This window comes from Pseudopipra pipra, chromosome 8 (genome assembly GCF_036250125.1).
Source record: "Pseudopipra pipra isolate bDixPip1 chromosome 8, bDixPip1.hap1, whole genome shotgun sequence".
NCBI lineage: Eukaryota > Metazoa > Chordata > Aves > Passeriformes > Pipridae > Pseudopipra > Pseudopipra pipra.
The window spans coordinates 1,017,003-1,040,891 of NC_087556.1; the positions used below are offsets into that span (position 1 = coordinate 1,017,003).

The 23,889-nt window shown below is 49.0% G+C and overlaps 1 protein-coding gene across 4 annotated transcripts in view; it reads left to right on the forward strand.

Moving 5' to 3' along the window:
* Positions 1-23,889, forward strand: part of SGMS1 (sphingomyelin synthase 1) — an 86,944-nt gene that overhangs the window by 22,053 nt on the left and 41,002 nt on the right. For 2 of the 4 annotated variants that reach the window (XM_064662159.1, XM_064662161.1), the window contains exon 2: positions 996-1,118. The gene's annotated coding sequence lies outside the window, so the exon portion shown is untranslated. The remainder of the gene's footprint in view (positions 1-995; positions 1,119-23,889) is intronic. The other 2 variants (XM_064662160.1, XM_064662162.1) reach the window with 1 other exon arrangement.

Sequence of the window (23,889 nt, forward strand, 5' to 3'; positions counted from 1 at the left end):
TTTTTGTGCTGCTGCTGGCTCTGTTTAGCTGTGCAAGAGGTAACAGGGATGGAAGGAAACCTGTTCCCTGGGTGCTGCCACCTGAGGATTTTGGCCCTGTGCATTTTGGTTTTTAGTTTTTGGTTTTGCTTCAGTGCAGGTGCTTCTTCTCTCTTGTGAATGATCTTGGTTATCTTGAAGACTGTCAGGAAAGGCTTTCAGCCTTCCTCCTTCACTCCCCCTGCATCAGTTTTTGTCAGCAAAACATCTTGTGTTCAGAGCCAGGGTGACTTCGCCAGCTCCCTTCAAACACACCCTGAGGTTTATTCCTTCAGTTTGTGCTCCATGGGGCAGTGTGTGTCCCAGGAGTTCTGCTGGATTGTTCCTTTAGTGAAGGAGAAGGTGCTCTGGATGTTGTAGGTGCTTCTGCTCCGTGGTGCCCCTGGGCCACATCAGGGGGTCAGTGGCCCATTTCTTACAGCTCCATTTCCCACATTGTTCCCGGGGTGGTGTTTCATCCAAACCACTCTTGCCAGGTGCAGGCTGGCAGGAAAATGAGCCTATATCCAAGACAGACTTCTGTGGGAAGGCTGGTGCGTGTGGAGGGTAGTGGATGCCACCGAGTGGAATGAGAAGCACCTCAGCCCTCCTTCAGACCCAGAGAAAGCTGCTTGTAGGCCTGTTTGGACACAAGGATCTTCTTTCTTACTGGGTAGTCCTTTGGGAAATACTATTTTTAAAATTATGTCTTTCTCTGGAGGTGCTCAAGGCCAGGTTGGATGGGACTTGAAGCACACCTGGTCTAGTGGAAGGTGTCTTTGCAGGGTTGGGGCTGGATGATCTTTAAAATCCCTTCCAACCCAAACCATCTGTGGTCCTTCCTGTATATCCCAGCTATCAGTGGACCTCGAAGTCATCTTCACACCATGACAACTGCTGATGCTTTAATGAAGGCTTGCTGCCAGCTCTGCTTCCTAACATGTCCTTATCTTTATTTGTTTGGGGTTTTTTAACAGTGACTCTCGTGCCTCTGGGAGAAGCAGCCAGCAGCAGGTCTCCTGAGCTTCGACTCTCATGTTCACATCGAGCTTCTGACCTGATGCATCGAGTGCCCTGGGTGGAAAAGCAATTCCAGGTGAGTAAATGAGCTTTGCATTTTCAAACACGTGTGTTTTTGGTGTGTTTGTTCAGTACTTTGTTTACTGTGACCTGAGTTTGGGCAAGTTCTTGGTTTGGGTGGGCAGATATCCATTTCCCTTTGGATATGACACAGGCCGTCACACTCTGGTATTAAATTGTAAAATCTTAGGGAAAGGCAATGGAAAGATCACTTAGATTGGTTCCTTTTTCCTGCTTCCAGGTAAAGATAACTAAGAGCAAAACTTGAGAAGATGTAGGTTGTGGATAAATGCTCCCCAAACCCTACTTATAAGAAAATCTTTGCCCCTCTGGCTGTTGAAACTGGAGTGATATTCTGGATAGAGAACCAGACTGGAGGCTGGAATACCTGTTTTCCATTCCCAGGTCTGGCTTTGACATAGCTGAATGACCTGCAAAGATAAAATAAATGGGGTGTATGCCCTTTCTTGCTGCATGTAGTTTTGTTTTTCTCTTTTAATAATCCTTTGAAGCTGTGTGAGGATTTTCTGAAAGGCACCTCATAAGATTTGTCGTGGTTTTGTTGGGTTTGATCCTTGCTGGGAAAGCCCCGTGACTGATTGAAGAGCTGTAGTAAAAATCAGAAAATAAAAGTGGAGCTACTGGGTATAGAAGTTTTGAGAAGGAATGTGTTTTAAAAGCTGTTATTGGTTTGTGTGTAGCCCCAGTGACCAGCACACTGAGTGAACAAAGTCCCTTGTGCCTCCCATTCCTAGTTGGGAAAGCTGTTGCCTTTTCCCCCGAGTGTTTTGGAATATTAATAAACCTGAACTGGCTGATTCTGAGAGGCTGTGGTGAGAAGCAGAGCAGAAAAGCAGCTTTCAGTTGTGATTCTTCCTGATGCAGTTGTGATTTTTTTTTTTTTTTTTTCCTGTGGTGCCCTGAGCAAATTTGTTTTTTGGAAAAGTTGGTTTTAGCCCCTCTCCTGTCACTGTCCCAGGGCTCCATGTATCTGGATCTCACGGGTTGATTAATCAAGATGTTGAGTGGCTTTTCCACAGAAATACCACCAAAAATAATGAGAAAAATGCTGTGGCTGAACATCAGCGCCATTAAAATTGAGGGAACAGGGTTTTTGTGCATGTTGCAGGTCAGGTGAATTGGTCTGAGCAGGTTTTTGGAGCTGTTGCTTCCTGAAAGCTGCACCTGTGTCATAGTGGTTCAAGACAAACTGTAATATTTAGGCTTGTTTTAAGCAGTCATGCAAAATTCGTGTTTTCCCCACCCTCCTTCAGCTCCATCAGTATTAAGAGCAGAAGATGCTTTTAGCAGACACCAGAAGCTCCTGTCACTGTGTTGGTTCAGCTCCTGCTTGCTCTGCACCCAACACACAGACATGGTGAATAATGGAGTGATCTGTTACTTAAAGTTTAATGCAGGTTTAATCGGGGTTGAACATCAACAGGTGCAGTGCAAGAGGCTGCTTTGGAAAAGATTCCAAGTGAATGTTGTGGGGTCTGTGTTGTTGGGTTGTTCCCTTTGGCCAGGGCAGGGATTGTCCCCCTGGAGAGACCCGGAGGGGCTGGAGCGTGTGCAGGGAAGGGAACGGAGCTGGGAAGGGGCTGGAGCAGCAGGAGGGGCTGAGGGAGCTGGGGGGGCTCAGCCTGGAGAAAAGGAGGCTCAGGGGGGACCTTCTGGCTCTGCAAGTCCCTGACAGGAGGGGGGAGCTGGGGGGGGTCGGGCTCTGCTGCCAGGGAACAAGGGACAGGAGGAGAGGGAACGGCCTCCAGCTGTGCCAGGGGAGGCTCAGGTTGGCCAGGAGGAGGAATTTGTTGCTGGAAAGGGTGGTGAGGCCTTGGCAGGGGCTGCCCAGGGAGGTTTGGAGTGCCCATCCCTGGAGGTGTCCCAGGAAGGCCTGGCCGTGGCACTCAGTGCTCTGGGCTGGGGGACAAGGTGGGCATCGGGCACAGGGTGGGCTCCAGGATCTCAGAGGTCTCCTCCAGCCTTAGTGATTCTGTAATTCTGTGCCACAGGTTGTCATTTATGTGCAGATATTCACTTGCTGGTGCCTTGGTATCTGGGACCTCTGATTTTTGTGTATTTATCTCAGTATTCAGCAACAGATGTTCTGGACTCGGGGTCACAAAGCACATGGATGACTCTGCTGCGATGCAGGGATCTCAAATAGTAGAATATCAAGACACTGCTGCCTTTTCAATGGCTTTTTTTTTCCCTTTCTTTCTGTCTTTCTTCTTGGTACGAGTATTATTTTTTTAAACAAAGGAAAAACATCCCTTTCCTCAATTGTTCGCTTTGCAAAACTTGAGCCTTAAAATAATCCAGGAAGCCTTTTGTTATATAAATATACTCATCCTTCTCCTGGCACAGAATGTGCTTGCTAGAGCTGCTTGCTGAATTCTCTCTGAAAACTTAAATTTCAGTGGCTCTGAAGCAGTAACCCAGGGCTCAGAGAGCAAAGCAGGCACTGATTGCTGTGTAATCACAGGGTAAGAGTGGCTGTGTAAAGCAGACAGAGCAGTGCAAAGCAGTGGTTTGTGCCTGGAACTCAGTCCCTGTGTCTCAGTGATTTTTGTTTAAGTTTGTTACAGTCAGGTGTGCTTATACCTCCCAAATTTAGCTCCACGGGAACAGGGCCTCGGTGCTTCTGGTGTCTTTTGAAAGTATTGGTGCTTAAGTTGCTTGTGCAGAAATAGAAATGTGTGTGAATGCAGCAAGGGCTTGGAATGGTTAAAAGTAAATTCCAGTGCAGACTTACTCAGTAGTCAGATTTCCCAATTAAATGGGCAGCAGTTGGCTAGAGCAGATGTTTAAAAAGAAAAGGAACAAAAAAATCACCACCAAAAAAAAACCCAGTACCCACTACCACCAAAAAACCAGCGCCCTGGGAAATGTCAAATAATCTTGTTAAAAGTGGTGACTGGTTTCTGGGTGTTGTCTTGTGCATGGATAAACACCTTTGGGGGAATATATGAATCATGTACAGAACTGAATGTGACTGCAGAGTGTTTCTGTGTCCTGTAGGCCATGAGTTCATTGTGACTTTGACTTTTTGAGTGATACCTTGGCTTAGCTTCAAGCCTGAGCTTGAAGCTGCTGCTGACTGAGGAGGCCCCTTGGGGGGACAGGTTGAAGTATCCCAGTGGAAGCACTGCCTTATTCCCCCTCTGCACACAACTGGGAAGACCTTTTCCAGCACCACCTGGCCAACCTGCTGCTGGCTTTATCCTCACACTCTGAGAAACCATGGGCATCCTCCTCAGCTCCTGTTGGACTCCTCTACCAGCCTTCAGCTTGGACATCAGGAAGAATTTCTTCCTGGAAAAGGTTGTCAGGCCTTGGCAGGGGCTGCCCAGGAAGGTGGTGGAGTCCCATCCCTGGAGATGTCCAAGGAAGGAGTGGACGTGGCGCTTACCCAAACCTAAAAGTCTAATGGAATTTTGGAGCAAAGACTGTGTGTTCCCTGTGTTCAATTTGATTGTGTTGGATTTTGGTACATTTCCTAGCTGCTTATTAAATAGCTTGGCTGGGTCTGGGTGCTGTTGATCATTTCAATCTTGTCTCCTGATTCATTTGCCTTCAGACACGGAGCTGCTCCCCTCTTTCTTGGAAAAGGCAGGGATGTGCTGGCAGGAAGTGGCTGCACTTAAAGCAAATAGGCTGTACCTGCTGATGATTAATCCTTAACCTGAAGAAGGAACCTTCCCTTTCCAGCTTTGTCCCCTGAATTAGCAGATGATTGTTCCTTTGTCCCGAGGCTGCCCAGGCTGACTCTGAGGTTGATTCATGGCTTAGGGGCCCCAGTAATAGGATTTCCCGTCAGGGTGTGCTCACCGGTCCTCACAGGGCTTCAAAGACAAAGTGGGTTTTCCCTCTTGCTTTGCATCCTCTTGGCTTGTGCTCCTTTTGGCCTTGGCTTCATTTTTACCCCTGGAGTCTTGCAGACAGGAGGCTTCAGCTGGGATTTGATGGTTGGTGCCATCCCGACTCTTTTCAAGTGTCACTGTCACCTCCCCAGGATGTCTGGGGACGGGACAGGCCGTGCTCTACTGGGGTTCAAGTGCTTGAGGATTGAATGTAAATGAATTTAGTCTTTCTTTGAAAGGCTTTGAACTACAGCACAGCTCTTTTGCAGCTCTTTTTGCTCCCTTTGAAGGCTGAGCAGCTGATGCTGTACGTGACTGTTCCCTTAGCGTGCAGTTAAAACATCAACTATTACACTGACGTGCAAATGTTATTTTGTGCTGAAGTCATGCTGGAAATAGTTCAAAATGTCTTGTTTATTTGGATTCACCATCTCGCTGAGCTCTAATCTTGTTTTGCTCTCTGGTTCCTGTCTGGTGTCTCTGCAATCAGCAGAGCTGTGTTCAGACTGAGGGGCTGAGCTTCTGGGGTACGTGGGCATCCTCTGGGGCTGCAGCCCAGGAGCCACAGGCTGTGAGGGCAGCTCTCCTGGGGCTTGTGCCTTGTGGGAAGCTGCATTATTAAGCAGTTGTCTTCCCCCAACTTCAGTCAGGGATGCAACAGGTTGAATTAGACCCTGTGCCCTGCTCAGTGAGACCCCCCTGCAGAGCTGCTCCAGCCCTGGGAACAGCCCAGCAAGGACATGGAGCTGCTGGAGCCAGTCCAGAGGAGGCCCCAAGAGGATCAGAGGGCTGGAGCAGCTCTGCTGGGAGGAAAGGCTGGGAGAGTTGGGATTGTTCAGCCTGGAGAGGAGAAGCTTTGGGGTGACCTGATTGTGGCCTTCCAGGGCCTGAAGGGAGCCTGCAAGAAACATGGAAATCCTATTTCCAAGGGCCTGGAGTGCCAGGACAAGGGGGAATGGCTTCCCCCTGCCAGAGGGCAGGGTTAGATGGGATACTGGGAAGGAATTGTTCCCTGTGAGGGTGGGGAGGCCCTGGCACAGGTTGCCCAGAGAAGCTGTGGCTGCCCCTGGATCCCTGGAAGTGTCCAAGGCCAGGTTGGACGGGGCTTGGAGCAACCTGGGCTGGTGGGAGGTGTCCCTGCCCATAAGGGTTGGAAGGAGATGATTTTTAGGGTTCCTTCCAAATCAAACCATTCTGGGATTCTGTTAAATAGCTCTCTCTTTCTGGACAAGCACCAACTGGTAGTTCATTTATTTTAATGACAGATGCAGTTCTTTGAAATGACTGACTGCATGGTTTCATTTTTTTATTTATTTTCATTTTTGTTTTCATTTGTTATTCAGCAGATAATATGGTTATTGGGATTCTTGCACAAGGTATTTTGTTGCAGTTCATTCCTGAAATGTTTCTGTCTGTTTTCAAGATGCATGAAATCAAAAAGGTTTTTTTCCTGGCCTGTGCCGTCCCCATTCCCAGTAAGGAGTTGAAAGGCTGTCAGCAACTGTTTTGACAGATTTCCATGTACTCCTTGGGAAGACAAAATGTTACATTTAACATATTTTGCTCCGTAGGGATAAGTACCCAGCAAAGGATGGCTGAAATAATTTGGTAATTAAAATGCTGAGGGTTTTTGTAGTCCCAGCAGAGGATGTTTGATCTGTCACCAGTCCTGTGTGCCTGTCCCAACTACTCCTGTCATGTGTGTGTCCCAGACACCCAGGCAGACTTAAATACCCTCCTGGCCAGAGCGTGCTCCTGCTTCAGGGGCCTCCCTGCCCTTTTCCTGCATTGTGGAGTCTCCAGATGTGGACACATCACCAAATTCCCCAAGCTTTGCAAAGAGTTTCTTGGAAAGCTCATGGAAATACAGGCCTGGGAGCTCCCTGAGCTGTGGGGCACATCCTGGAAGGTGAGTGGCAGAAAGACCAGGGCCATGCTTTGCACAAATGCTGCTGCTGTTATTAGGGTGTGTTATCCAGGTTGCTCCACGTGTTTTGGGAATGCTCTTGCTGATCCAGATTAGCTGATGCAGCTGCTTGTGTCTGCCCCCTGCTAAAGGTGTTGGTGGTCTCTGTCTGACAGCACAAGTGCCCTGCCAGTGCTGGTTCCTCAGACTCTGCCTGCTCCAAAAGCAGTGACCTCGCCTGGAAAGCGTTGAACTGGAGCCAGCAGCAGGTGCGGAGTCAAGCACTGGAGGTGAGGCAGGGGTGGACTAACAGGTCTGGGCTTAGCAGTCAGCAAGGACAACAGGCAGCTTGCCTGGAACCAGGTGCACACTCGACTTGCTCTTCCTCTTCATCTTCTGGTCTTCTGTGAAGCTTCTCAGCCGAGCACCGAGGCTGCAAAGGCACCCTCTGCAGTTGTGCAGTTTTGCTGATGTGTTTGAAGTCCCCAGACAGTTGATCAGGCAAACCTGCTGCTAAATGGATGCTCTAATTCCCAGTGAATGCTGTGATCCTAAACATTATCCTACATCACAGGAATGATTTGAAAACCAGTGTGTGTTCCTCAAGCTGTCAGTTGTCTTTCAGCACCCTCGTTGTGCTCTTTCATCTTCAAATGCTCGTGCTGAAGCTCAAATAACCCTACCTGTCAGCAGTTAGAGGGGGTCTCTTCCTGCCTCCAGCTCCTTCAGAGCTGTACCTGGCAGTTTGAAAGCTGTTTACAAAGGACATAAGGCAAGTCACTGTTGTAGCTGCTGTTTCTCTAATTGGTTTTTCTCATCCTTGGTGATATTCAGCACGAGATTGTGTTTGAGCTCAGCTTGCTCAAAGCAAGGTGAGCTTTCTGCTCAGAACCCTGAAGGACCAGGGCATCTGCTTCTGTGTGGTAATTTGAGGTGGAGTGAAAAGGGACTTCTTAAAGCAAACCTGTGTTGTCATCCCGTGTTGGGAGGAGTTTGAGGTGCTGAAAACAGGGGGGGAAAAATAATCTGTGTCCAGGAGGAGTTTCAGGATACAGCTCTGCCCCTGGGTGTACTGTGAGTATTAATGGCACAGTTGGGTGCTGTTTCCACATGAAGATCATAAGGCAGGTAAGGAATCAGATGTGTGCCACAAGGTCAGTGAAGCTGTTAAGCAGCAATCAGTTACTAATAAGAACCAGAGTTTTTTCTCTGCACTTCCCTTTTATTGGTGCTGTGTCAAGAAATAAATACAGATGGCCAAAATGTGTACGTGTATATGTATATTTATTTGACTTTTTTACAAAGCACGAACAGCTTGAGATGTGTGGAGGAAGACAAATGCACAGAGAGGGTTGTGGTTAATTCCTTTTTCTGCTGCTCTGGTGGAAATGAAGTTTTGGAACTGAGAAATTTAGAGGTTACTGCACTTTCCAGGCTCTTTCCTGTCTCTGAAGCCTAACGCTTGTTTCCACAACACTGTCAGGATGCAAAAACATTATTAGTTTGGGGGTTTGTTCTGCTCTTGGGAGGCTTTTTTTACGGAATTTGGAGATCCTTACACTGCAAATAGCTGCGAAGTCAAACTGGCGAATGAACAAATATTATTAGTGAAGTAGGAGAGAACAGAACAAACTGCTGTAAAAAGAAAATAATTTTAAAAAAAGTTTTTCTCCATGATTCCCCATGTCTTGAATTCTCTGTCTCCAAAAAGAGAAAGGTTCAGCACAGGATGCTGAAGGTGATCAAAGGCACAGAGCACCTGTTGTATAAAAGGAGATAGATAAACTTTGACTCTTCAGTGTGGAGAAGAAATGATGGTGAAGGGAGGGAGTGAGAAGAGGAATGTTATGGGAGCGTGAGCTTTGCATCTTCCAAAGAGGATGACTGTACCCAGGCCTTCCTCACTGGAAAAAAAACAAGGAAGCATGAGCTTATAACAAGGGAAAGTTTTTTCCTTTTGGCAGTGTTGTTCTTTTGGTGATGTTTTTGTTTTGGTGGTGTGGTTGCTCTGTGGTATTCCCTGCTGCTGGAAGGTTACATGTTGCTGGAAGGTTACATATTCGAAGGAGGCTGGATAAAACCCAGCCATGGCTGTTAAAGACTCCTGGCTCAGGGAACAGTTATTAAAGCAATGTTTTGAAGAATCCCAGAACAGGTCAGGCTGGAAGGGACCACAGTGGGGAATCTGGTGCCACCTCCCTGCTCCAGCAGGGCCAGCCCAGAGCACAGGGCACAGGAGTGTGTCCAGATGGGGCTGGAATAGCCCCAGGGAGGAGACTGCACACACTTTAGACAATCTGTTCAGGGCTGGGGCACTGCCCAGCCAACAAGTTCTTCCTCCTGTCCAGCTGGAACTTCCTGGGCATCAGTTCCTGCCCGTTCCTCTTGGGCCATTGCTGGGCCCCCCCGAGCAGAGCCTGCTCCATCCTCTGCCCCCTCCCTGCAGCCCCTCCAGCCATGGCTGAGGGCCCCTCTCAGGCTCTGCTCTGGAGGCTGAACAGCCCCAGCTCCCTCAGCCTTTGCTGCTCCCAGAGCTGCTCCATCCCTTGGGCATCTCCGCAGCCTGCGCTGGCCCCGCTCCAGGAGCTCCCTGGCCCTGCTGTGCTGAGGAGCCCGAGCTGGGCCCAGCCCTGCAGATGTGCCTGCCCAGGGCTGGCCAGAGGGGCAGGATCCCCTCCCTGCCCTGCTGCCCCCCAGGATCCCACTGCCCTCCCTGTCCCCAGGACACACAGCTGGGCAGGGACAGCTGGTTGCCCACCAGGACCTCCAGGTCCTTCTCCCAGAGCTGCTCTCCAGCAGGTCCCCCCAGCCTGTGCTGGTCCCTGGGGTTGTTCTTCCCCAGTACCTTTGAAGAAGGTGATTCATCTGTGTTGAACTGTCTGTAGAAACCTGGAACTTCCTTTTGGAGGTCATAAATACACGGGGCTGTTTTCCAGTGCCATGTCACGGACTTGTGGAATGCAGGGGCTGCAAGCTGGAGCAGCAAAGGCAAGGCAGGATATCTCGTCTCCCATGTAACAGCAAATGACTCAGGTGATAACAAGCTGGTGTTGAGGAGCAGATGATTGCAGGAGGTGTCCTGGCTGATTCCCTGTGTTCCTTGACTGAGGTTTTGCAGTCTGGAGCTCCCAGGAGCGTGCTGGGAGCTGGGTGGGTTGGAGTGGCAGCGTGCCAGCTGATGCCTGGGGTAATGATCAGGTTACTGTGGTGCCCTGGAGACAGATGGGCTCCAACATTACCCTGGAAACTCAATTTTCAGCGTGAGGTAATGTTTGGGTAGAGCTGGAACTCTGGGGTTGCACCTTCACCCGCGGAGGGCGAAGGTTTCTCATGCTCTGTGTCACTTTTTACTACAGGGAGGTGGTTTGCTTGGCTGGCTTATGAAAGGAGTGAATTTCCCTGGAGATATTGATGTTCAGCGGCATGTGGGTGTTGGGAGGCTTTGGGAGGTGGAGGAGGATGGAGATGGAATCATGTCCTTTGAATCAGAGCTATGTTGGTGTGCTAGAAAGAGACTGGCAGCTGTAAAAAGAGGGGGGGGAAAAACCCTCAAACGTTGAACCACTCACTGCATGATTTTGTGTGGACTGGGAGCAGGAGGTGTTTTAAGAATTTATACTGGACTGAGTGGGGTGAAAATTCAAGTGTAGGTGAGAGTGTGGAGGTCACTCCCAACAGCTGCTCAACAGGGATACCTTGGAAATCAAAAGAGCCTTCATTTAGTTGGCTCCATCCCAAGGCGTGGACTTGGTGACCTGTGTGATAACTTTGAGAGTAAATTCCAAGTGATTTATCCCTCTTCTGATCTCCTTTGAACCCTGAACTGCTCGTGTCTGTTGCTGTCAAGTGGCTACTTCTGTATTTATGAGCAAGTTGCAAACTGCTGACCTGCTTTGCCTCCTGTGAAAGGCAAGTGATAGTTCTCGCTGGAGATGGCAAGGGCAGTATTTCTGGATGTGCCTGGACTTAAATTCACTGTTAGGAACTGAAAAGTGTGGATGCTGATGATTGTTGGAAGGAAAAGCGTGTATTTACTGCACGGCGGCAATAGATTTATAGACAGATAGTTTGGTTTATAGATAAATATTTTTGCCTCTATTTCTGTAGCCCCAAGCAGTAGATTTTAAAGCCTAAACTTTGCTATAATCTAGAGACCTTTTTACATTTTTTTTCTCCTATCCCATCTGCTGAGTTCTTCACTCCCGGCTCAGATGTCACGTGGAGCTACGAGAGCCAAGAGAAGTGACGCATCCTGGTATCCCATGGTAACTCTCCCTTTCCTTCGTTTTTAGCTCCTCTGCTTTGCTCCCAGATAGAATAACCTGCCCGTGGGATTGGATTTGCTTTGCTCATAAATAGGTGAAGGTTAGGTTGCACTGTTGCCAGCCTTGGCAATGATTTGCACTTGGTAACCCAAATTGCCCTTTAAAAAGCCCCAAACAAACAGCCCAGCAAAGCACACGATGCACAACCCCCGCCCCACACCAAAACCAGCCCCCACCCGAGCCAGAAATCTCGAAGCTCCCCACCCAAACTTCTCGACATGTCATCGTGGGTTTTTTTTACTCTGTTTGCCGTTCAGGATATTGTCTGAGAAGTTTTTGCAAACCACAAGTAGATACCCTGCAAGCAGAGTTAAAACTCTTACCAAAGCTCAATTTGCAATTCAGGTCTTGAAGTTCACACAGGCTTTGCAGCTGGAAACTTGTTAGGTGAGGCTTTTCTTTTTTTTTTTTTTTCTTCTTTCCTTTCTTCACCACCCCCACGAGTCGTTTTTAACCCCTGATTGTTCTGTGCAGTTAGTGCCTGAAACTTCATTAGAAATATCCAATTTATTTCCTGAGAAGAGCTCGTGGGCTTGCATTCAGCTGTGCTGATTCTTTAGAATTCTGATTACTTTTTGAAAAATGGGTCACTTCATCATGACATCAAAAATGGCTGGGGTTGGAAGGGGCCTTAAAGATCATCTTGTTCCACCCCTGCCATGGGCAGGGACACCTCCCACTGGACCAGGTTGTTCCAAGCCTTGTCCAGCCTGGCCTTGAGGCATCCACAGCCCCTCTGTGCCAGTGCCTCACCACCCTCACAGGAAAGAATTGATTTAAATTAATTAAATCCGTTTTCCTGTCTGTGCCTGTCTATGCACTGTAACTTCATCATGTTAAAACAGCAGTGGTATGACTTGGGCAGCCTGAAACTCGAGGCTGCAAATAGAGCAGCTCCTCCCCAGGTGTAAACAGCGAGTAGAGCCCTTGCAGGTGCACGTGGGAGACCTTGAACCTCTTGCATCCTCTTCCCAAACTCTTTCTGCCTCCGTTTTCTCTGCACATTAAAGCCCAGCTAAAGCAATGTGTGGCTGGTTTAACTTCTGCCCTGCCAGCTGGATTTTTGCTTTAGGGCAGAGCTTTCAGAAGCCCAGTTTATCCCTGTGGAAGGTGGTTTTGCTCCCATGTAGCTGCCGTGCACTGGAGGAGAGCGAAGTTTTGCCACCTGGCAGGATTTGCATTTGCTGTTGCCACAGCTACGAGCGAGCTCACAGCATTTCAGTTCCCCTTGCCAGGGATGGAGCAGGAGTGAGTTTTCAGAATTAAGGTGCCAGTGCACAGAGATGACTCGTCCTGGTGTGTCCAGCTGATCTGGGGTCACTTTTTGAACGAGAGAGAGGATGGGACGGCGGCGTTTGTGTGCGGGGGAGGCACAGGGACGTCCGGAGCGGTTCCAGGCTGCCTGGATTTGGGGCAGTTGATGTGCAGGATGTTTGCTCTGAACTTGCTGCTGAGCTGCCACCTGATCCAGCACATCCCTGGGGGCACCTGGATGTTAGGAAGTACTGCAGGACTTCTCTGATGTGCTTCCCTGGCTGTGCCGAAGCAGGGGAAGGATCTCGTGCTGCTCCAGACAGGTATTTAGTAGGAATCTCTGTTCTGAATTCTCAGTCTGAATTCCCTCCTGTTCCATTTTGGTTCCACGGTGCTGCCTTAGCTGTGGGCTTGCATCAGGAGTGCTGCTGCATGGCTAAATCCAAACAATAGCCTGCTTGTGGCAGCTGAAAGTGGTGGCGGAAAAAAATCCCTCCTCTGGAATTGCAGGGAAAAAACAAGCCTGTTTGCAGCAGGAATCAGCAGGAGCCTATGGAGTCATACTTTAATTATTTCCCTGAATTTCTTGCATGGTTTATGATGATTTAAGCATAAATTGCTTAGAAAAAGTCCTTGGCCCATCCTCCAGTTACTGATTGTTTCCATGGCAGGGGGGTTTGGAACGAGATGTTCTTTAAGGTCCCTTCCAACCCAAACCATTCCATGATTCTGGGATTTGGATGGCCATGGGGTCAGTATCAGACAATGGTTACCCTGTAGCCTATGTTCTGCCATTGTAATCATTGTAAGTAAGTGTGGAATATTTAAGAAGTATATAATTGGATTCATAGTTTCATCTAGATAAGATTTAAAAACTGTGAGCTGCCTTGCAAGTTGGGTTTCTTCTTTTTCCCTGTGACAGCCTGGCTGGCTGTGCCTCTCACCTCCAGCATTCCCTCCTGCTCACATCATCAGCTGTGTTTCATAAGCTGCCTGCAATGGCTTTTACCTGCTACAATGCTGATTCTTGGTCTGGAAATGGTTAACAATAAGCTATTTTCTTTGTATTACCTCACACAAAATACTCCCACAACACGGCTCAAAAATCCTAGACCTGTTGAACAACAGAGGTGCTCACCTGAGGAAACTGCAGATGGAGGAGATGGAAAAGCTGGAGCTGGGGACAGGAGGAGTGTGGTATGTGGCAAACTCAGTTAATGCAGGGACTGGAGCTGGAGCGAGGGACTGAATCTGAAATGTTGTGAGCAGGTGGCACCTTCTTCCCCCAACAAACAACTGTAACTTGTCATACAGGTCACTTAACTGGCACTGTGTCTATTGACCTGGGCTCCTTTAAAGGTTTTATTATTGCATTTTATTACGGTACTGTTGAGGTTTTGAACTCCTGTGTGAGAAAGTGCTTTTGTATTGATGATGTGCTTAAGTTTTTTTTGCTGTGTTGGAAGGTCTTTGTCTGCTATGACTTTCTATTTTTGGAGCTAAGGATACGTAGGCTTATGGATTAAAAAAAAAAACCACAAAGGAAGGGGAGAACCCTCAAAACAAACCCAACTGTGGTGTCAGTAACCAAACTGCAGCTCTGACACAGAGGGAAGACAAGGTTATAGGGGAATTCACAAGGAACAAAACAAGCAGCACATGGTATCTGGATCCAGCTGAAGAGCCTGTCAACCACAGAAGGTGTAGAAAGGTGGATTGGTGGATTGTAGAAAGCTTATGGGAGCCCTGTCAGTGTGTGGTGAGCTGGTGGGGTGGAGAGGGAAGGTAAATTCTGCATGTGTGACTTGGCCTGATGATGATTTAGAAGAAGACTACAGGCTCTAGTCCAGCCAGGAGTGCCAGAGCTGAGACCCAGCCATCCTGCTGCTCGCTGGACGAGGCTGGCCAAGGAATAAAGGTCAGAATTCCTGGGGAAAGCCTTTTGGCACCAGCGTGGTGCTGTCTGCAAGTGGAGTTTATCCCTGCAGGCAGCTGCTCGCCCCAGGGACTGGCCAGTTTTGGCTCTTGCTGTTTGGTTGTTGTTTGGTTTTTGGTTTTCTTTTTTAATTCTCTTGGCTTGGTAACTATCCAGAACACACCCCAGGGGTGTCTGGTTGCAGCTAAGGGATTACCTTTCTGGGAAGGAACTGGTGGAGCCTGTGTGAGGCTGAAGAAGAGCTTGGGTGAGAGTGTGTTGCTGTGAGGTATTTGTGTTCCTTGAGTCCCACACCCCTCACCGTGGAAAGGAAAAGAGGGTTTTCTGCTTCCCACTGTGGATACTGGTGAAATATTTATATTGGGAAGTGTTGTTTCCCATGGGAATCCATGTCCCTTCCTCTCTAAGAGACTTGCTTTCTTGCACAGTCCAGTCTGATGTTGTGGTGTAATTTAATGCTTCCAGTCCAAGAGGTTAAACAGTGATTTAAAAATAAAAAAAAAAAAACCTCTGCATCTCAGAATGACTTTTGAACTAGTACAGGCAGGAGAAAATCCCTGTGTGGATTATATGGTCTCTTGGGTTTTGGTCTTGTTTTTCACTGGCCCTAAAAACATCCTGAGGTTAAAATTAGAATAATAAACACTTCCAAGGGAATTTTCTACAGTCAGCTTTCATTTAGCACTGAAAACCCTGAAAAGCTGTGGTCCATTTTGGGATGCTGAGTTTTTTCCTTGTCTGTTTTAGAGATGAATGATTGATGTGGAAGCTTGAATTTGCCCTTAGTTAGTGGTGTAGCAAACGCAGTCTTCAGCTATATTAACAGCTAGTCAATATTTGCAAGTATTTAATGAATAATGAAGGTCTTTTCTGCTGAAATCTTGTCAAGTTTTTAACCTCATTGATCACAGAAAGCCCTGTAGCCTCCCTTAAACAGGAGAAGGAGCTGCTGTGTCTGTCTGAGGTGTATTTAAGGAAGGAAGGCTGTTACTTCTGTCAGTAGATGAACGACCCAAACCTCTATTGAGGTTCCTATTGGATGATTCTGTAATGAAACTCTGGCTGTGCTGTGTTGGTTTTATTGTTTGTCATCATTCACACCCTCAGGGTTGGTGTAAGGATGTCCCCTGCACCTCACTTGATGCTTTTTTGATTCAGGACCACTCAGAAAAGACACGTTGGGGAACAGGTTTGTAGCTGCCTGAGGGGTAACATCCAGGCTCCAAATGTCTTCTTTGGAGCAGGATGGAGTCCTGGCTCCCTCCCCACTGCTGTACTGTTCCCAGATATACTTCTTTCTTTCTCTTCCTGTGTGTGTGCCTGTGGTTTTGGTTTTGTTTCTCCAGTAGCCATGAGCCCCCTGGAGCTGCAGCCAGACGTTCATTATTGTGCTTTGCAGCGTCACAGGCTCCTCTGGGTGGATCTCAGTGGTGTGCTGGACGTGCAGGATCCCTGTTTCCCTGCTTGTTTTGTTTGCTCTGCGAGTGCCAAATGCAGTCTGCTGGCATCCTACAGCTGGAATGTGTCTCTTGTAGAGGAGCCACCCCATTACAGCAGGGTAACATGTACAAACCCTTCCTGGCTGGACCCAAATGCCTCATTTAATCAGTAAGTAGCCCTGGAACCTGCTGCATGGTGCTCCTTGGAAATAATCTGAGTGCCAGGCAGGAGCAGCAAGAAGATGAAACACAAATGTAGAGGCTCTGTTACAAGCCTTGGGGCAGGAAAATGTGCAGAGCTCATTAAAGCAGCTCCTGGCACTGTTCCATATAAACAGTCCCTCTCTGAGGCTGCTCCCCGTTGCCCACAGCCAAAATTGGATGGCTTGGTCAGGCTGGTGGGGAGATGAAGCTGCAGATTAACTGATGGGGAGTAACCACGAATGGTTTGCTTGTGGAGAACAACCAATCTTCCCTCTTTGATGGGGCAGATGGATTTTGGGGGTGCTGCCACACCAGCTGCTTCCATGAGAACCAAAATGCCTGATTTAAGGAAGCCTGTGCTGATGCACATTACAGAGACAGGGCTGCTAATGCTTTTATGGCAGTGAGGAGCTCAGTTAGGCTGCAATTAGCAGCTTCTCTTTTCCCTTGCAAGTCCAGAGAGGATTCTGTAGTTATTTCTGTAGTTGTTTGGTTGGTTCTGCTTTATTGGGTTTAATTCAGTATGAAACAGAAGCTTATGCTGCCCAAGAGAAGAGTACCATGTAAATGGGCTTTGTTGTGTGCTGAGAGTGCTGCAAGTGTAAAGCAACTCATTTGCCTCCCTAGGATGAGCAGCTTTGATGTTTGGAGATGCTGGGCTAAACTTCATGTTCACAGCTGTGGGGTTTTTACAGGCAAAACTGTGAGTGAGCTGAGGATCTGAGCCCTTGTGCAGGCCAGGAGATCAGTGTAGGGAATTCCTGTTGTTTCAGGGCTGCTTCTTCGTGCACCTATTCACAGAATCCCAGAATGGTTTGGGTTGGAAGGGACCTAAAAGCACGTCTCATTCCACCCCCTGCCATGGGCAGGGACACCTCCCACTAGCCCAGGTTGCTCCAGCCTTGCCTTGGACACTTCCAGGGATCCAGGGGCAGCCACAGCTTCTCTGGGCAACCTGTGCCAGGGCCTCCCCACCTTCATAGAGCAGAATTTCTTCCTAATATCCCATCTAACCCTGCCCTCTGTCAGAGGGAAGCCATTCCCCCTTGCCTGTCACTCCAGTTCCAATGAACAGCCCCTCTCCAGCTTCCCTGTAGCCCCTTCAGACTCTGAAAGGTGCTGTGAGGTCTCCACACAACCTTCTCCTCTCCAGGCTGAACAGCCTCAACTCTCTCAGGCTAACCCTGGAAAACACCCCTGGGAAGAAGCCAGAATTGTGGATGGCCTTAAATCCCCACGACCGAACACGTGCAGCGAGTCAGCTTAAAATGGCAGTGGTGTCTTTTTTGCTCTGGGTGAGGACACCACGAGTGCTGTGGCCACATCTCTGGCAGCTGCCACGGCCCATCTCAGCTGTGCTCTCCTCCTCCCTGCTCAGCCCCCAGCCTGCTCACTCTATTTGCAAAGAGAGGAAAAGGAGGAGGAGGTGTGCTAAACTGAGAACCAGGCAAGACAAATGCGCTAACGCTTGGGTAGAAACATGTTTTATCTTGAGCTTTCGTACAGAAACCTTAATTCTGCACAGAATCTTCCCCGTCCCTCCTTTCTAGGGTGAAATCTGAATAGGTAGGATCAGTTCTGTACTTCCCTCCACTGCTCGTGGCTCCCACTTGCCTTTTTGCCAGACTGTGGGAACAGGGAATGTTAGAGATTTTAAAAAAAATTACAACTTTATCTCTTGGCCTTAGAATGAAAAACTTGAGGATTTCAGTTCTTACAAGTAGTTATCTACCAAGTTAATGAAGATTTTAGCTAGTAAACCTAGAGGATGTCCATGTCTTGCTTTGCTGTAAAAGAGGATAATCATCCTCTGGTTTTTAGAGGTGATACAGAGCATTTGTGGAGCTGAGGGCTTTTTTAAAGTGTTCATCTAAGAGGTGATGTTTAGAAAAAGAAAAACCAAAGAAAGGCAAAAGGAGGAAAGACTTGAGATGGAGACTGTAAGGGAGCTTTAAGGAATCTGGTAATCCCAGGGAGTCTGATGATGGAACACCTCCTGACCCCCGTGTCACACTGAGAAAGCAGAATTTGAGCCAAACCATAGCAGAGGCGAGTTAGCAAGTGCTGGAAACCGAATCTTAGCCTTGAGAGCGAGATACAGCACGTGGGGGCTGTTCCTGCTGAGCTGGTGTGGGATCTGTCAGCGCTGTGACATTGTGGGGTTGTGCCCTGGCAGTGCCTCAGGCAGGGCCCGGGCGCTGCTTCTGAATATTTCTGTATGTCATGAATCGTGTCTGGGGTGGGAAAATGAACAGCAAAATGGTCCCAGAACCACAGGCTGGGTGAGGCTGGAGGGCACCTCTGGAAGGTCATCTTGTCCAAACCACCCTTGTCAAGCAGGATCACCTAGAGCTGGTTGCCCTGGGCCGGTTGCCAGACTCTCTCTGGTGTGTCCACGTGTCTTTTCCAGAGCTGGGCCCAGCACTTCAGCAGTGGTCTCACCAGTGCTGAGGGGAAGGGTCACCTCCCTCAGCTGCTGCCAGCACCGCTCCCAGTGCAGCCTGGGGTGCTGGTGGTCTTTGCTGGGAGGGGGCATTGCTGGCTCCTGGGAGCCTGTTGTCATCCCCGACCACCCGTCCTGCCTGCAGAGCTGCTTCCCAGTCTGTTGGCTCCCAGCCGCTCCTGGTGCCTGGGGTCGTTCTGCCCCAGGGGAGGACTTTGCCTTTCCTTTATTGGAACACCACAAGGTTCCTGTCTGCCCTTTGCTCCAGCCTGTCCGAGTTCACCCAGGTGGCAGTGTGACCTTCTGCTGCATTGGCCACTCCTCCCGGTGTTGTGTCACTGAGGGCACACTCTTCCAGGTCATTAACAAAGAGGTTAAGTGGTGGCTCTCATATTAACCCCGGGTTAGACCACTAGTGTCTGTCCTCCAGCTGGACTTTGTGCCACTGACCACGACCTGCTGGGCCATTCAGCCAGTTCTCCCTCCAGCTCACTGCCCCCTTGGCCAGTCCCTACCTTCCCAGCTTGTCCGAGGGTGTGGAAAGAGGCAGTTTTGGAAGTCCTGCCAAAGCCAGGACAGACAATGTCCTCTGCACTCCCCTCATCCACCGAGGCAGTTGTTTCATCCCAGGAGGAGGTCAGGCTGCTGAAGCGTGGTTTCTTCCCCCTCATAAATCCGTGCTGACTACTCCTGATCACCCTCTTGTCCTTGAAGTGACTGGAAGTGCTTTCCAGAATTAGCTGCTCTTTCCCAGGTACAAAGTAAGGCTGCAGCCCTGTAGTTCCCCAGATCCATTTCCACTCCTTTCTTGAAGGCAGGAGTGATGTTTGCTTTCCTCTGCTCATCAGGAGCTCTTCCTACTCGCCACAGCTGTTCAAAGATGGTCAAGTGTAACCTCACAATGACACCAGCCAGCTCCTTCAGCACTCCTGGCTCCATCCCATCTGGTCCCATGGGCTGAAGTGTGTCTAGGCTACTGTTCCCTAACCTGATCCTCTTCTACTAAGGGTAAGTCTTCCTTGTCTGGACTTCCCTGTGGTATCAGGGGCCTGCAGTTCCTGAAGGTTGGTCTTACTGTTGCCCTTCACATCCTTTGCCAGATTCAGCTCCAGATGTGCTTTGGCTCTCTTAGCCTCTTCCCTGCATGATCAGTGTTCCCAGATTCCTCCTGGATCACCTGCTGCAGTTTGCACTTGGCTCTGATCAGGAGCTCCTTACTCCTGCCCCCTCCTGCCCCCTCAGCTTGATCACCTGCTTGTTGGGATAGACTGTCCTTCAACCAGGAGGAGATGATCTTTTGGTATCAATCAGCTCCTTTGGGGCCCTTTTCTCTCCAAGGCTGTAGCCCATGGGATTCTTCAGGCACATCCCTGAAGATGCCAAAGTCTCCTCTCCTGAAGTCCAGGGCTATGATGAGCCTTTTCCCCCAGCTCCTTCCTCTCCAAGTCCTGACCTCCACCATCTCATGGTCACTGCTGCCAAGGCTTCCCAAGGACCTTGGCATCCCTGACCAGTTCTTGTTTGTAAGGACTGAGGTCCAGCAGAGCCCCTCTCCTCGGTGGCTCCTGGATCACCTGTGTTAGGAACATGTCATTAGTGCACTCCAGAAACCTCCTCAGCTGTTTCTGCTGTGCTGTGTTGTCCCTCCAGCTGATACCAAGGCGGTGGAAGTCCCCCATGAGCACCCATCCTGGTCTTCCTAAAGGACCTGTGCGTGCAGATGCTCATCCAGGGGTGTGATTTATCCCACCACATCTCAGGGATCACAGAGGCTGGAGCCCTGTAGGTGCAGTCAGACCTCCTGCCCCTTTCCTGTGCTGCCTGCGGGGCACTCAGAGAGGCACCCAGGGGTGCAGGCTCCCAAAAATGGTGTCAGGGCTTTCCCCGTGGAATCACAGAGTGGTTTGGGTTGGAAGGGACCTTCAGGATTCACTAGTTCCACCCTCTGCCACGGGCAAGGACACATTCTATTAGACCAGGTTGCTCCAAGCCCCATCCAGCCTGGCCTTGGACGCTTCCAGGAAAGGGGCAGCCACGGCCTCTCTGGACAAACACCCTGCAGGCCCTGCCATGCCTGTGTCCCTGCCTTAGGTTGGGGAATACAGGAGTTTAGCTTTCCTGGAGTTCAGCTGGACACTGAGCAGTGTGTGTGAGCTGCCAGGATGGCAGCCTCTGCCGAGCAGGAATAGCACACGTCTCCTGGCAAAAGCCTGGAATGTGTGAGAACCTCCCTATTATTAGATGGCTGCAATATTTCTCTTGGCTCACTCGGCCTGGCTGTAGTGCTCAAGTGGACGCTGTGCATGTAGCTTTAGGAAAATAAAGGCTTTATTTCTGTCTGATATTCCCCCTACTTACGTCTTTCCTAATGTAACCGAGTCTCTCCAGAAGGGCTGCTTCTCCCTCCTTCTCCTCTGGCTATTTATATCCCCGGTGACGTTGCAGGAGTGTTTGCTTTGGAAAAAAAAAAATCTCTGTCTGAGCCGAAGCGAAACCAAACCTGCAGGATAAAGCTGTTCTTTCTCCTCCTCTTGGTCAGAAGGGAGGCCTGGAGAGCGACAGAAAACCATCAGCCGGGAAGGAAGGAAGGACGGGAAGGCTGGGAAGGTAAAGGGCGTTTTTCTGTTTGACTGATGCAGTGACAAACACCCCCCAAAACCCTGAACTGCTCGTTCCGGGGGTGGAGGTGTCAAACACCGGGGCGGTATTTTGGGGAGGACCTGTGAAATGAGTCGCTGAAAAGCCTCCAGGCTGAGCACAGGGGCTCTTTAATAATCCATCAGCTGCTTGCAGGCACAGCATCAGAGCTCAGGGGTCGCTGTCCCCCCTCAGCCAGTGATGCAGAGAGGCTTTGCCTTCTCCCTCCCCAAATGTTGTGATTGCATTACAGTAAAGCTGAATTCCGACTTGTCTTCAGCTTTCTAAGCAATTCAGAGCTCTGGCTCTGAAACTTCCCCAGCGTTTCTGTTTTTATCGTGCCTGGTCTGAATCTCAGATAATTTGGATGACAGTTTTATAAAGGTGCAGACTGAATAATCTGTATTGTGCTTGTAGGGTAGTTGGCAAAATTTAAGGGCGTTTACTTTTGGGTAAAGGCTGATTTCCTGAGGTCTGAAGCTGCATTTGCTACTTTTTGCTGCTTGTGAGCTGTAGAAGACACAGAAAGTAACACTTCAAGGTTTTTAAGGGCTCAGTGTGAAGCTGAGCATGTTTGAGCGCTGGATTTTTGCAGAAATGCCAATCCCTGAGCAAATCCAAGAGTCCTGCATAAATAAACAGGGAAGAAAGCAAGTGTACCTCTCCAGAAAATTCAAGTGTTTACCTTCACCCTGTTGTACTCCCTACTAGATATTTTTAGCTCATAACAGAATTGTATTTTTGTGAACTCTTCTTTGCAGGGTGAAACCTCTGACAGTGATTGCTACAAAACACAACTTTGTGGAAGTTCTGTGGAAATGTTCTGGATTAGTGTTCTTTGGTGTGCACAGAGAGGAAACTAATCTCTTTTTACCCTCCAAAATCATACTGTGCAGCACAAGGGTATCCCAGTAATGTCATCCCACGGGATTAGTTAGAGGTGCTTAAAAAGAAACAGGCAGTGTCCTTGGCTCAGGATTCCAAAGGCACAGGAAGGGTGGTGGTATCCACAGTGGGATATCCACGTCTGCCCCATGTAACTTGCATGGAATCAGCTCCGGTTATTGCTGAGTTTGGGTGATCCACCGGGAATGAGCCAAGAGGAAGCAGGGTGTCACAGAATCATGGAGTCATAGAATGGTTTGAATTGGAAGGGATCTTAAAGCCCTGACCAGCCTGGCCTTGGACACTTCCAGGGATCCAGGGGCAGCCACAGCTTCTCTGGGCAACCTGTGCCAGGGCCTCCCCACCCTCCCAGAGAACAATTCCTTCCCACTATCCCATGTATCCCTGCCCTCTGGTAGGGGGAAGCCATTCCCTGTGTCCTGTTCCTCCATCCCTTGTTCCCAGTCCCTCTCCAGCTCTCCTGGAGCCCCTTTAGGCCCTGGAAGGGGCTCTCAGCTCTCCCTGGAGCCTTCCCTTCTCCAGGTGAACCCCCCCAGCTCTCCCAGCCTGGCTCCAGAGCAGAGGGGCTCCAGCCCTGGCAGCATCTTCATGGACACACTCCAGCAGCTCCACATCCCTCTGCAGCTGGTGTCAAGCAGAGTGATTCCCCTCGTCTGTGCTTCTGCAAGGAGGGTTTTTTGAGGTTCTGGGGCTTGAAAACACGTACCTCATGTTTCTGTTGTGACTGGTGGCAAGGACAGAGATGTGTGAGCACAGTAAATTCCAGCCAAAAGATATTTGTTGAATGCCAGGGGAAAGGTATTTGGCCATGGCTTGATTAAGGTGCTCTGTGTATGCTACAGCATAGGATGTTTATGTTGTAAATAGAGTTGAGGAGCAGAGAAGCTGTGGCTGCCCCTGGATCCCTGGAAGTGTCCAAGGCCAGGCTGGACGGGGCTTGGAGCAACCTGGGCTGGTGGGAGGTGTCCCTGCCCATGGCAGGGGGTGGAACAAGATGAGGTCTCTTCCAGTCCAAACCTTTTGAGGTCAGAACTGCTGAGACTTGGCTTTGGAGGGAGCAGGATGAAGTTCTTTCAGGTTCCTGTTCAAGTTAGTGCTTGGCATTGTAGTCAGAGACACATAATTCAGGTGTTTGTAGGAAAGTAAGAAATGTTATGAGTTGGGATTTCAGTGAGTGCTGAATTTTTGAGGGGATATATGTGTTAGGAAGGAAGGTTTTAATGGTCCTGGTGGAAGGACCAGGCTCTTATTTTTAATGCTTATGCAGAACTGATGCTTGAACATCTTTTAGGAATAAATTGGACTGAAGGTCAGGGTTATAAAAATAAGGTCTAACAGGCCAGTGCCTGAAAACAGGTGTTAAGAATGGTTTTTATTGCACTTTGATCGTTGGCTGATAAAAGCACAGTTAGATTTTATAGATTTTTCTTTTTTTATTAGTTATACCTAAACTAGCCCACGTCTATGGTGGCATTTCTGTCTGTTCCCCCTTTTTTGGGATGAGCATAAGGGGACATATAAACATGCTTCCCCAATAAACCCTTTGAGCCTTTTGGGATTAATACCTCCAGCTGCCTGAGCATAACTTCTTCTGTTCAGCTCTGAATTCACCTGGTCATATTTTGAACCCAGGTGACTCATGGCACTTGAAGTCCCAAGAAGGGGATGTGTGTTGAAATGTTGGGATCACATGGCTCTCCCGTGTGTAAAGCACCAAATTCCCAAGGATTTTGGGAATACAACACCCTGTGGCCCTCACAAATAGCTCCTGATTGCTTCTGTTGTGTTCTGTTTGTCCTTGGGATGGAGGGAGTGGATATTTGAAGCCCTGCTTGGCAATATTAATCCACGTCTTGCATATTAATGAGAAAGGTGTTG